Genomic DNA, 14844 nt, shown 5'->3' on the forward strand with positions numbered 1-14844 from the left:
ATATATATATATATATATACATGCATAAGGGTTTTTTCAAAAATAAAGCTTTCTATTTTTTAACCCAAAGAATTTTCTACATGGTCATCACCATTGTCAATTAATATTGCCAGGAATTCGATGGTGTAAGAGAGGGCTGATGTCTTAGAAAACATCTTTAACAGAGACATGAAAACTTTAGGTCATGAATGCATAACTACAGTCATCACCAGAATACAATTCGCTATCCTCTTTGATCCACATGGGAGAAATCCAGAATAAGAAACGGTCCCTTTTGGAATGTTTCTCGTAATTTTATTTAAATAGTTTTAATAGTATCAGAAATAATATGCTAGATGGCACAGAGGTATAATGCTAGTACAGCTTTCTCGTCTTTATGAGAAAGAAATACTTCCTCCGGTCGGAAATAGTTCGTGCAGAATTAAAACTGTCCGCGTTTTAGGTTTTTTCACGCACCATTTCGATGTTTTAGGCGGTAACTGGTAGTACTTTAGAGCGTGCTTAATTTAAAAAGAACAGTTTATGTTCTAAAAGTCATTTAGAGTTTAATCTATGCACATTAATTTGTTGATTGTTACATAATTTAAAAATACTCGCAGTGGCTATATAAATATGAGAATGTAGTTGATGCCAATGTGGAAGGTGAAAACAGAAGTGATAAGAGAGAATTGACAAATTGAAGACGAACAGTAGTTTTGAAGGCGTTGCTACAAAGGTCTAAAGGGCGAATCCTAGAACGAGGTGCAATCGAATATATTGCCACAAAATTCGGTATAGGAAGAAATACTGTAGGCAGAATTTGGTCACGAGCACTAGACAGTTCGTCCGATATATCGGTGCCAATGGAGTCTTTGAGCCGTAAGTTTCTCTGTGGCCGAAAAAAGGACTATATTTCACATTTGGCAAAAATAACTACCATTCCCTTGAGAAAAAGAACCACTTTGGGGTCTACCGCTCAAGCATGTGGAATACCTAAGACAACGTTGATTGCAAGGATGAAAGATGGCGAAATTCGGGTACATTCAAATGCTGCAAAACTGCTTCTCACAATAGCAAACATGAAATATCGCGTTGATTTTTGTCGTTCGCAGTTGGATTTAAATCGAGAAACGTTTAGAGAAATGTTTGATGCCATATATATCGATGAGAAACGGTTTTACATGACGCAAAATGCAAGGAAACTTTATGTAGGCAAAGACGAACATAACCCTTTAAGAACCACTAAAAGCAAGTGTTTCATTACAAACGTAATGTTTCTTGCTGCCGTGGCTGGATCTCGTTGTGAGCCACATCGCAAATGTTACTTTGACAGGAAGATTGGAATTTGGCCATTTCTTAGGCGGTTAAACGTAATAGGAGAAACAGGTCTGCTGGAACAATCGAAACTAAAGTCATGGATACAATCACGAAAATTCAAATTCGTGAATTCCTTGTTGAAAAGGTCCTTGTTTCCAAATGGAACAAATGGCCAAGTGGATCCATTGCACAACGAATCACAATTCAACAAGACACTCCTAAGCTACACATACATCCAACGGACTGATGGTCAAACAAGAATCGGAGAGATTAGGGCTAAATATTTAACTGGGTAAAGAGCCTGCACACAGTCCGGAGCTGAATGTGCTTAACCTAGGTTACTTCAATACAATACCATCTATTTAACACCAAAAGTATCCAAAGAATATTGAGGACTTAATTGAAGCAGTTGAAACCAGCTTTCAAGATTTAGAAAAATCAAAGTTGAACAACATTTTCCTGACATTGCAGAGGACAATGGAACATATAATTTTGGCTGATGGTGGCAAGAATTACAGGCTTCAGCACATGTTAAAAGCACGCTTAGAAAGAAAAGGAAAACTTCGCACTTCAATGTTGATATCAGAAGAATTGAAAAGTAAATTAGCACAATTGAATACATAGTTAGTTGTTTTAGCTTTTTGCATGATTTTTAGTATATTTATTTAACCATTTATTTAATTGTAAGAATGTACATACAATAAATTGTCAATTTAAATAAGTATTTGGTTAACCTGTATTTCCTTTCAAAAGTACTGCCTTATAAAACTTGAAACTTGTATGCACCAAGTATTTCCGGCCAAACTGAAATTATTTGTGCACCAACTATTTCCGAGCGGAGGTAGTATATAATGCCTACTGTTGACTGTGGACATTGATCTAATCATTATTAATCATGGTTTCAAGAAACGAAAAAAATCACATACGAAAACTTTTGCAAAGTTCTGATTCAAGACTGATTCGAAGTTGTGAAAAAGTTTCCAAGAAAAACAAAAATAAAAGCGAAATTGCCGAAGACATAAAAGAGTTAAAGACAGACAAAAAGCGCGGGGATTAAAAACACTGACCCTGAGGCAAGAGACCTACGCAAAGCTATGACTCCGAAAACAAACAAGTTACAAACTGGCAAAAAATAAGAGATTCTATGGAAAGATGAAAACAGAAAATATTTGTCAGCGGATATTATTTACTTTCGTGATACAAAAAATAATCGATATCATTTGGTCAAAGTGAAAAGCAGTGCACCACCTTTATATAAACTCGTGCAATAGTTTCTTAGTGCATAACGTTGTTTTTAATTTGTTTTTGTTGAAAAAACTGGTAAAACATGTTATTTTATATAAGTTCGTTTGTTAATATGAACTAGTGTGATTAATTTTTAAATTAAAAAAATATTTATTTTGTTATCGTTTATTAAGACACTGTGCCAGTTGAGTAAGCTTTCCTGCAATAATATTTTAAATTATTAGTGTGTTAATAAAATAGAAATGTCAGTCTAAAGGTAGCAGGTTAATATAGTGTATTTCTACGCAACGTTAACATTATTTCAAGTAGAATATTCCAATAAGAATTCAGGAGATAGCTTTGCATCCAGACATTTATCTCACAATGACATGAAACCGTTGCTCTTACGTGAAGAATAAACAGTGTTTATATTCCTCTCTTCAACAAATTATCATAACAAATAGTGATTATTACTCCCTTCGCAATATTTTGGATACAGGATGTATAAGTGTTATTTTTGTCACTTTTCCAAGTACATAAACTATACTATTTCGTGTGCTATCCAGCAAAATACTAACTTTTGCAAAATATATTTGTTTAATAAATATATTCCTCATTTCATGGAAGATGCATGAAGTCAGCTACTATGAAATAACAGAATAAATACTAGAATAAAATCACATATCGTTTACCACTGTTATATCCTTTTATTTTTTTTCTAATATATCTTAAGTATTTGTTCAATACCTCTCAGGTATTATTGAACATATTATTACATATTTAGATTCATTAATAAGATCTAGGTAATTTCATATCAACTTATTATTTCTACATTATTATTAGTTACCTATTAGAAATATATATATATATATATATACATATATATGTATACATGTATGTATATATATATATATATATATATATATATATATATATATATATATTCATTATATCACCTGTTTTGTAAACTTTCCAATGAGATTTTTGAAAACTTTCCCACCGGGTTATATATGCATCGCCACGCTGGTCTTATTTTGGAATACATTCTAGCTAAAGAACTATTTTACATGTTGGATCAACTCTAGAGAAATTTCATTCAAGCTGAAATATTACGCGTGGTTTGTTTTTATATTAGTTTTTTACATATCCAATATTGTTTCAGTCTTTTATTTGGCAATTTATAGCTACAATACATTGCGGTTTCACTTAATGCCTTAACTAGCAAATCCTAGCATTGCTACAAATATAATTTACTCATTTCTTTATGTTTTCTGATAAGAATAATAATAAGAATAGCATTATTTGAAACTCTGCGGAATAAGGACTTCGTAAATTGTATTTTGGAATATTCAGTCGAACAATAAATTTTGATTGTAAAGTTCAACTTTCAGTTTCAATTGTATTTCTCATTTTGGGTCATTTTCCAATTACGCGATTTCCTTGGATTTTAGTTGTGCGAATGGAAATTTAACTGAATTTCTTGGGTTTACATTTTTAGATTTTACCGTCATTGCATACTTTACCTTTCACAAGACGATCCAAAAAAAAAGCGACCGTAATAGGTCAGTGTACCCAATGATACAGGGCTTAACAGCGCTGAGAGGGAAAAGATAACAAAGTATCAAGGACTTATGTATGATATGAAACGAAATTGGAAATTAAAAGACGTTTCAATTATACCAGTAATCATAGGAGCAACTGGGCTTATGAAAAATAACTTTAAAAAGTACATAGCAAGCATACCCGGTGAACCAAGTGCAAGTGACATACAAACGATTGCACTGAAAGGGACGGCTAGAATCCTGAAAAGATCTCTTGGTTGGACTCACTAAAATAGGGGTAAATGTCAGACATCTGGTTGGATGTCCCACCCCCTAGAAGAAAAAGTTTAAGAAAAATGAAAAAAAAAAAGAGTGAAATCACCTTTATCTTTATCCTATTCTCTATGCTTCACTTTTGAAATTCTTTTAACTTTTTTGAAGTTTTACATTTGGAGTTTACCGTCACTGGATTTTTTATCTTCCACCAGACTATCCATTCGTGTGTAATCACCTTTTTCTTTACCATAATCCCTCTGCTTCACTTTTTTGTTTTCAAGTAAGGTCTTTGACTTACTTGTTGTTTAATCAAATACTTCTGCATGCAAAATCATATCCCGCATTTTGCTGATTCCTACCCTGATGAGAAGTAAAGTATTTCTTCGAAACTCCGCGGATTAAGGACTATCCATTTATTTAGTGTTTCCCTTTCAAATTAAATATGATTTTAATTCTTTTTCAAAGTGTTTTTAACATGTTTTATTAAGTATTTGCTCTTATATATATATATATATATATATATGTGTGTGTGTGTGTGTGTGTGTGTGTGTGTGTGTGTGTGTGTGTGTGTGTGTGTGTATACATGCATATACTGTCAAAGACTTCAGCAGAGCTTGATCCTTCTCTCCAGAAACTGGATCGCAGAGCAGTGCCTCAGCATAATCACCCATCAGACACATTCAAGACAACCACTGCTTGATTGCGGAGGCTGACAGAAAAGTTGATGGACTGGGATAAGCATATCTCCAGACTTGAACCCAATAGAATATCTTCGGTGTATCCTCAGACAGAAGGTGGAGGTGCGCTAAATAGCAGATATCCTCCAGCTCTGCAACGTCAGAATTGAAGAGTGAAAGAGCATTTTAGTGGCTACATGAGATGGTCTGGTAAACTCCATGCCCAGGACAGTAAAGACAGTTTGAAATAATGATAATGACCACACAAATTATTGAGAGTTTACATGTTGTACGTTCATATCGACAATTTTTGAAGAGGTTTACTCACTTCCCTTGCCACAGATTTAGCTTTCAATATAAATATTTTCAGTTTTTTGAATTGGAAAGTAAATTAACTTTGTTATATATGCTTACAAAAACTACTGTTCATTTTGTCAAAAAATATTTCTTCTGTGTTGTCCCATGGATTCATTTACTCTAATATTTTAAGACATGTGAGGTGTATACTAATTTGTGATACAATATATATATATATATATATATATATATATATATATATATAATTGTAGTTTATTATTTTCAAGAGGTTAATTAACCAAGGAATATAAACGGGGTTAATACAATAGTGATCAATACAAATGTACGGCAAACGCACACTTATTTTTTGTCGTTACATTAAATTGCAAAATTCGCTTTCGTATATCAGCTTATACGAAAGCAAAGTTTGAAATCTAATGTGAAAACAAATAAACTGTATATCTTGTCCAACTTTGAGATTGAGAACTCTGCCTACAGAGGGCTCTAATTTCTATAAATTATTTTACCGAAACATGCTAATAACTTTTAACAGCATAATTTGCTGATATATATATATATATATATATATATACATATATATATATATATATATATATATATATATATATATATATATATATATAGAGAGAGAGAGAGAGAGAGTAAGTTATAAAATATACATGGCGATTAAGCTACACTGAATAGTCCACGTTTCATCCACTCTAGGGCTCTTCAGGCTTATGCGCCTTAGCCTGAAGTCTCCTAAAGTGGATTAAACGCGGAATATTCAGTGTAGGTTAACCGCCATATATATCTTATAACTTACTAACCAGCTCTACCTACGTATTGAGCAGTTTTGAAGTAAATACTTAAAGTTTACGCATAAATTTACACTTTCGTATATTAATTTTATGTGAGTGAATTAAGTAGTTATATATATGTATATATATATGCGCAGTTTATATATATATATGTATATATATATGTATATATATACATACATATATATATATATATATATATATATATATATATATATATATATATGCAGTTAATATATCAGGGGAAAAAAGACAAAAGTGAAGCATCGATAATTTACGCTAGAGAGAAGTGATGATACGCGATAGAGAAATGCGTATAAAAAGAAAAACAGAAAAATATATAAAAAGAAGTAAAAACGAATACCATTTTAGGTGAAGGGAAAACGCAAAACCTACTTTTATAACTCATTGGTATTATTAATATAAATTTAATAAGGCAGCTTCCTTAAAAAGCAAAAATAATCTTTTGCGTTGCATTTTTGTTTTTTCTCTGCAGAATTCTATATTTTCCTCTTTTTAACTATGTAGCTTTCTTTAAAAAGCACTACAGTTTTTTAAAGAAAATTTTCCAACACGTCTACACATATCAACATTCCTAATCTATTATTACAACTCATGAAGATCTCTGGAGAATTTTTACAACGAAAGAGCATTGCCTTGGATTTTACTTTCCGCACGTTTTACAATAATTGAAAAAACTGAAAATGTTCCATGGAGAGGGGTTAATTATTTTAGCAACATTAATGCAAGGGGATGAGAAATTGAACTAAATTACAGTAAATGACAAAATTATATAAGCAATACAAAAATGCAATATAATCGAATTTGGAATATACAAAAAGCGTATTATATATATATGTATGTATGTATATATGTATATATATATATATATATATATATATATATATAATTTAGAAAGTAAAATATAAAAATTTAATTTGTTAAATGTATAAATGCCCACTTCGAAGATAAATAAATTTCAGATTGAATCTTGTAACTTATTTTTAAAGCCTATAGTAAAAACATTTTGTTTAACAATTTTGATGCCTTGGATGAAATGCTTTTCTAACTTGTATCGTGTCTTTGTAAGATTATATTTAATTTAATTGATTAATTTGGATTTAAAAAAAATAATCTGGTTTAGCATGTATTTATACAAACTCTCATCCTCTCTATTTCAATTTGTATTTCTCCTCACACAACAACTCATTTTTGCAACCCCCTCTTTGTATTATTACAGGTCTGAATATTCTCTCTTTTTCAGTGTGTATTTCTCCTCACACCACGACTCTTTTTTTCAGCTCTCTCTTTGTCATACATGTCTGAATAATGAGAAAATCTGAAATTTTTAAACAAAAATATTTTTTTAGATAATTTTTTTTTAAAACTTCTTTCAGAATAGAAAATCTTTATTATTTAATAAGGAACATATTTCATATAGGTTTCATTAAAAATATTTAATGGGTAACGGGAAAAATAGAGATGAAAATTTCAAAAGGACTGTATAACTGGTAACGCTCAATAGTAGTCACCGCCAGCGAAAGTCTTTGTTATTATTATTTAAAACATTTTGCGTTCTGCGCTTTCGGGCGGAGACTAATATATATATATATATATATATATATATATATATATATATATATATATATATATATATCAGAAAGGAAGAATTGAAATCAAAAAGATGTGTTTACCTGATATACGTAATAGTAAACTTCAGTCTAATATGAATACCAGTATTTATATAGATATACATTAATCCCCACACAACAACTTTTAAAATTGCTCAATATACAATAGAGAGTCGGGGTTATCAGAAAAAAATAAAATTAAAACCGCTAGTTGAAATTTACAATCAAAATTTATTGTTCAACTGAATTCTTAAGAAAAAAAAACTCGTTATTCCGCAGAGTATTCAAGGATTATGCGCGGTTTGTTTTACATTTTTTCACTTGTTATTCTTGGCAATTTATGACTATAATAAATTTCGGGTTCACTTTGGAATATATATTTTAATTTATTTATGTTTTATTTATTTATTTTTTTTTAATCATAGATTTTTCTTATCTATAAATGTTATGCTTATAGTTTCCAAGTTCATAGCATAACATATTTTGCAATTGCTTTTATTTTCAGTTGGTGAGACGGGCACTCTTTCACCTAACTCCTTCTTAAACACACCAAATGAATTTTTATTAAGTACAATACTTAATCTTTTTAATGGAGAGTAAACAATGCATTGTGCATGCGTTATCGGCAGCTCCCATTACTCTCGATTCTCTTTATTTGTCCCTCAGTGCTCATTTTTTATGAGTGATTATTCTGACAAAGGGAGAAGAAAAAGCTGTTTTCTAGGTTGGCAGTATTTTGCGTGTATAGCCTTGTAGACATGTCACTAGTAAGGGTGCTAGAGGTAAACGTTTTATCTGGGCTGACGTTATCCACCTGATAGACAAGGATCCGCACCTTGGATTAAATACTAAGGAGACTGTCCTATCAGCAGGTGCAAAGTACTGGGGCTGCTGTATTGCCATTTGGTGAATGGATTCTGGACCATGCAGTAGCTTCTAATGAGACCTCTCGATGCTATATTAGTGGGCAATTGTTACGGCTTTAACTTTTAATGTGCTACAAAATAAAATCTTCATTTCTATTTCTCTCTTACTTTCCCTCTCTGCCTGTTTCAGGCAGGACTGTCAGCTTAGTCCACAAATGTCAAAACACCATAATGAAAAGTCCCAATCAAAAACACACGATTAAACTCGGATCTCCAACTTCTCACGTAGAGTCCTACTACCAGGTCTTCTTCTTTTACATCAGGAGTCTACGTTCTAACCTTCCACGGGTTGAAACCCCATTACAAGAGACTAAACCAGACATATTATTTCTAAGTGAAACTGGCATTTGACAGACGATGGAATATGAGCCTATATAAAAGATGGCTTTCTATGTGGTAGAACCATCTTCAGAGAAGATCCTAACTTACCCTATATATGCTTCCGGGTTGCACTAGCTCAAACTACTGCATTTATATTTGATCTCTATCGCCCCGACAACAGCGGAGTTACCATCTTTAAAAGCATATCTGAGAAAATTGACCACCCCCTATCTGCTTATCCCTCAGCTAATATTCATGTCTGTGGGGACTTCAATGTTCACAATGTGGAATGGTTAACTCACTCAAAAAAGACCGATGATGGGATGAGGTTCTGTCATGAGTTGTCCATTGCTTATTACCTCACTCAGATTGTTCACGAATCCACCCGTGTTCGCGATGCTGACGGCCAGTATGCAATTCTCCTAGACCTCTTTCTAACAAATAGCCCTGAACTGTGTTCAGCTTCTGTTCTGTCTCCACTGGGATTTTCCTATCACTCAGTTGTATCAGTTAAGATAACAACGAAATGTAATAAGTCCCCAGATGTACCTCTCCATCGATACTCTATGACTGACTGGGATAGCTTCCGAACATTTATATCAGATCTACCTCTGCGTTCTACGTTTAAAAAGGATGTATCCTCTAGAGAAGCAGACCTGACAGAATGGTTAGTTGTAGGTATAGACCGTTTTATAGCCTCGAAAAAACTCTAGCAAAAATCTAACAGCCAGTTGTGGTTCTCTCAGAAATATGCTGCTGCCATTGCGTATAGAAATCGCTGTTTCCATTGCTTCTAACGTAATAGATGGACTGAGACTAAAGCCGCTTTCTGAACTGCCAGCAACCACTGCAAAAAAGTAATAAAGAACGCAAGTAAGTTCTATGTTCAGTCCGTCAAGTCAAAAGTAGGTGAGCAGCGGCTTTGTTCCCACCAGTTTTGGCAAACAGACTCCTGAACAGAAGCGTGTGCTCTATCGCAGCTTTCATAAATGGACCTGTGGTAATCTCGTCAGTATCAGACATAGCTAAACTCTTTGCCAAGAACTTTGCAGCTAAGTCTTACTTTGAGAACAAGGCTGCCAACCTTCAATACTTTCTCTTGTATCAGAAAACATGCTATGTGATATACAAATATATGCATGTGATGTTGCCAAGCTAATCAAAAACCTTGATTCCAGTAAAGCAACCGGCCCTGAGGGTATTCCAATTATAGAACTCCAAAGACTTCAACCAGACCTTGCACCCATCCTTACAAAACTGTTTAAGCGTTGTTTTAAGGAGAATTGCTTCCCGTCACCCTGGAAAATCTCATCAATATGCCCCGTATTTAAGAATTAAGGTGATCACTCATCTCCCTCACAATACAGGCCAAAAATCTCCTGTGCGTCATGAGTAAGTTGTTGAAATCTGTGTTAACTAGAGAAGTAATCAACCATCTTAGCAAAAAATAACCTTCTTAGTGACACTCAATATGGTTTCCGTTTTGCTAGATCTACAACAGATCTGCTTACAGTTATATCTAATAGGATTAGCGAATCTCTCAACGAAGGCTACCTTTCTAGGACAATTACTCTTGCCATATCTAAGGCCTTTGATAGGGTATGGCATAAAGGTTTACTTCACAAGATCTCCAACTATGGTATAGCTGGAAATGTCTTTTCAATTATTTAATAATTTGTCTTTGATAGTTTCATAAAAGTAGTGGTTGATGGGCAAAAATCAGAAGCTCTTAGTGTTAATGTTGGAGTCCTTCAGGGGTCCATCCTGGGCCCAACTCTCTTCCTGATCTATATTAATGATCTTCCTAATCACATCCTTACATCATTCATAGACATCTATGCTGATGGCACTACTATCAATGGTGGTATATTTAAAGGTGCCTGTTAGAGAGTCTTATTACAAGTGATGTTGTAAGAGAGATTGTTGTTCGTGTTATGACGAGATTCATATATATTAAATGTTCAGACTTAGAAGTGTAATAGAAGCTCTTAGAGTGGTGAAACAGTGTTCAAACAGTCTTAGTGTAGATATGAAATGTCGAGACGTGTATGTGAAGACATTTTAAAACACATGATATATATAAGACATATATAACAATTTTCACTTTACCTTTTGGTAGAATTAAAACACAAAGACGACATTTATAAAAACACATCATGGGTTTATTTCTTCTCCTGACCCGCCGTGGTTTTCTGAGTCAATAATTCAAAGCTTCACATTCTAAGTTTCAAAAGTGACCGTCTCGCTTCTATACGTTCTAATCTCAACTGCAGACTATCGTCTGTCGTCCTCAAACTCCCCCATCAGTTTCTCCTTCAGTTCTCTAAAGTTTCTAACTATATCGAGAACTTCCCATTTTCCATTACGTCATACACATGTTAAAACATGGGTCTTCTTTCACGTGTTCTGGAAATGCGTGTCCAAAACTTTTTCCTTTGTTTACAAAAGGAATTTAAACCTATATTCCCAGTAACCTACATTTCCAATATGTTAAAAACATGTTTATTAAATTATCTTGTAGTTGCATTCTTTCAATTGAATGTTCATAACAGAATTGACAACGCACATTCTTTTCTTTAAACTATTTTATCTCTAAGCTAAACAATGTTTTTTCACATTCCATTGCTAATTCTCTATCGTAATCTATTTCTAAACCTAAATTACGAGGTTCGAATTTCGTCTATTCTATTTCATTTTCATTTCAACTAAATCTCTCTTTTTTATACTTACATGAAATGGGGAAAGAGGTGTCTTGTTACTTTTAATGCATCTAAAACCAAGCTTTTATCTTTACATCATCAACGCTCTGATCCCCATCTGGCATCAATTGAAATGAATGGCTCTCGTCTTGGGGAGGACTCATGTTTTGAGAAGCTTTTGGGCTTGACCTTTACTCTTGATATAAATAGAGCACACACATTAAATCCGTTGCAAAGGCCGCTGGAAAAATGGTGGGATCTTTCTATCGATCCAGTAGATATCTCACTGCTGATGCTATTCTCTATCCATATAAGAACCAGATATGTCCAAGGATGGAATACTCTTGCCATACCTGAGCAGGAGCTGCTAGAAAGGACTTATCCTGCCTTGATAGAGTTCAAAATAGACTTCGCAGCCTTGTGGGGATGTCTTTTTTCTCTTCTCTGCAACCTCTTTCTCACAGATGAGATGTTGCGAGTTTTCTCTGCTTTATCGTTATTTTAATGACAGGGGCTCGGCTGATCTCCATTCTATGGTACTCTATCGCCAAACTTTCACAAGAAACACCTGTCTAGCAGATAACACTATCATTATATCTGTGCCTAAACGTAAGCATAGATTCTATGAGCAAAGCTCCTTTCTTAGAACTGCACGCCTATGGAATTGTCTTCCGTTTTTCTGCTTTCAGCTGACTACAATATGGTTATCTTCAAGTCTAACGTAAACAAATTTTTGATTAGCCGTTCCATATAAGTTAACAAGTTTACCGAATCTCCATTACTAAAGTTACTATATTGCCACTTTCTACTGTACACTCTTAAAGCCTTATCATCGTGCTTTCTTGTCCTTGACTACTGGTGATGCCTATGTAAAATAAAACTTAATGCGATAACAATCAAATTCTATCATTCCTAAAATTATAATTTGTTGATTTCTTGATGTACTCTGATGAGAAGAACAGAAAGAATAGCAATTTTGAAACTCGGTGGATTAAGGACTATATATATATATATATATATATATATATATATATATATATATATATATATTAGTAGGACAGTACGATTAATTTTTTATAAATAATTCTAATAAGATTTATTCGTAGTTTTTAATTCGGTTTCCATTATAGATGATGGCATTTTGTCATCTGTTTTTTTGTTTATAAATAATTCCACCAAGAATTGTTCATATGTTTTGGCTTTGGTTTCGATTATTGCTGAGGCGCTCAAATAATCTTTGTTTTGTATTAATAATGTTATCTACAATTTTCATTATAGATGAATGGACCGAATTTATATATATATATATATATATAAATATATACATATTTATATATAATGATATATATATATATATATATATATAATATAAAGCTGACTGTGTGTGTATGTCTGTGTGTCTTGTCGCTAATAGGCTCCTATATGGTTGACTATTTGAAAAAAACTGATTACATATAATTTTAGAAGATGGATCGAGACACAGGAATGGGTATGTTTGATATGGGAGAACGGTGGTTCATTAAAGTTGTGGGTTCTGCGTTCGCGCCTGGTCCATTAAGTATGGAAATAAAAAAATTTAAAAATAAAGAAAAAAACGTTTATAAGTGTTTTTTATATAGATGTACATAAGAATGTTTTAACTTTAATACGGATGGCAAAATAAAATTGTGGAGTCTGCGTCCGAGTCTGACCTCCATGGAATGGAAATAGGTACAAACTTTAATAAATACTTTTCATATTTATCTGCGTAAGTATACTGTGCTAATTATGTTTCAGTTTGAAAAAATATGGTATAATAAAATTTCGGACCTAACCTCCATAGAATGGAAATATGTCACAAATTTTAACAAGTTTTTTTTAATATAGATCCACAGAATATTGTGATAAGTGTTTCAGTGTGAACAGGTATGGTATAATAAATTATGGGGTTTACCTATTTAATTTTACATTCATCATATTTTGCTTTGGCGTTGATACCCCCAAACTCAACCCCAACTTACAACCTTTCCTTTTCATAACCTGTCCTACTTTCATGAATCAGAGTCCATGTAGGCTGTTTTTGAACTCAGTCCACGACGGGTACTTTTGCTAGTATATATATATATATATATATATATATATATATATATATATATATCCCTATGTGTAGGAAAATCAGCTTTATTAAAATGTTGGTTCACCGTGCGCTTATGATATGCACGGCAAGCTACTTAGAAGCTACACCCGAAAAAGATAACTCATTAAGCATGTTTTTCTGCAGTGTTTTATTGCCAAGTTTATTCAGAAAAAAAAAAAAACTTGCGCAAGTAATCACTGAAATTTTCTTCGGGCCAGCTAATAGTCCGGTATATTTAAAGCTCCCTTTCATTGGCGCTATCAGTAAAAATTTTCTCTGATAGGATCAGATCTGTGTTGTCCAGCTCTTACTATGCAGTGCAACCCAGTATTTTATTTGCTACCAAGAAGTCTTTTCAGAAAGACGTTCTACCCACACTTAACAAAAGTTTAATAATTTATGAATTCAATAGTCAGTGCGTGCTGATTATGTTGGTCGAAGTCTTCAATGCCTAGGTGTCAGACTGGCCCAGCATATACCTGCAGGAGTTCGGAATCCATGTATGTCTAATAAGAACGTATCTATGAGCACATCCGTCAGTTTAAGGAATACGCCCGGATGATTCCTTAGCACATACGGCACTCTCCGATTCATGATTCGGCGATCGGGCAACATTTGCTCTATAATAAATTGTGTGGAGATGCCTATTCGGATACTATTTTAAGTATCGTGCACAGAGCTCGCTCTCAACATTAAATGAAGATTTCGAGGTTTTGTGTGTAACGATGCGTAAGCCTTCGCTCTGTCAGCAGAAAGGGCTCTCACACATGTGTGAATTGTTTAAGGAGCTCTAATATATATATATATATATATATATATATATATATATATATATATATATATATATATATATATATATATATGTGACATTCACTACAGCGATGAAGACTGAAGGATCGGTCGAAAATATATACCTGTAAAAAAGCTTTTAATTTTCTAATTTTTTTTTCATAATATTTTGTATTCCTGCTCGTCACCAATTGAAAACGAATAAAGAAAAGCTATAAGCGTTTATACTT

This window comes from Euprymna scolopes, chromosome 2 (genome assembly GCF_053919585.1).
Source record: "Euprymna scolopes isolate OS-2025 chromosome 2, ASM5391958v1, whole genome shotgun sequence".
NCBI lineage: Eukaryota > Metazoa > Mollusca > Cephalopoda > Sepiida > Sepiolidae > Euprymna > Euprymna scolopes.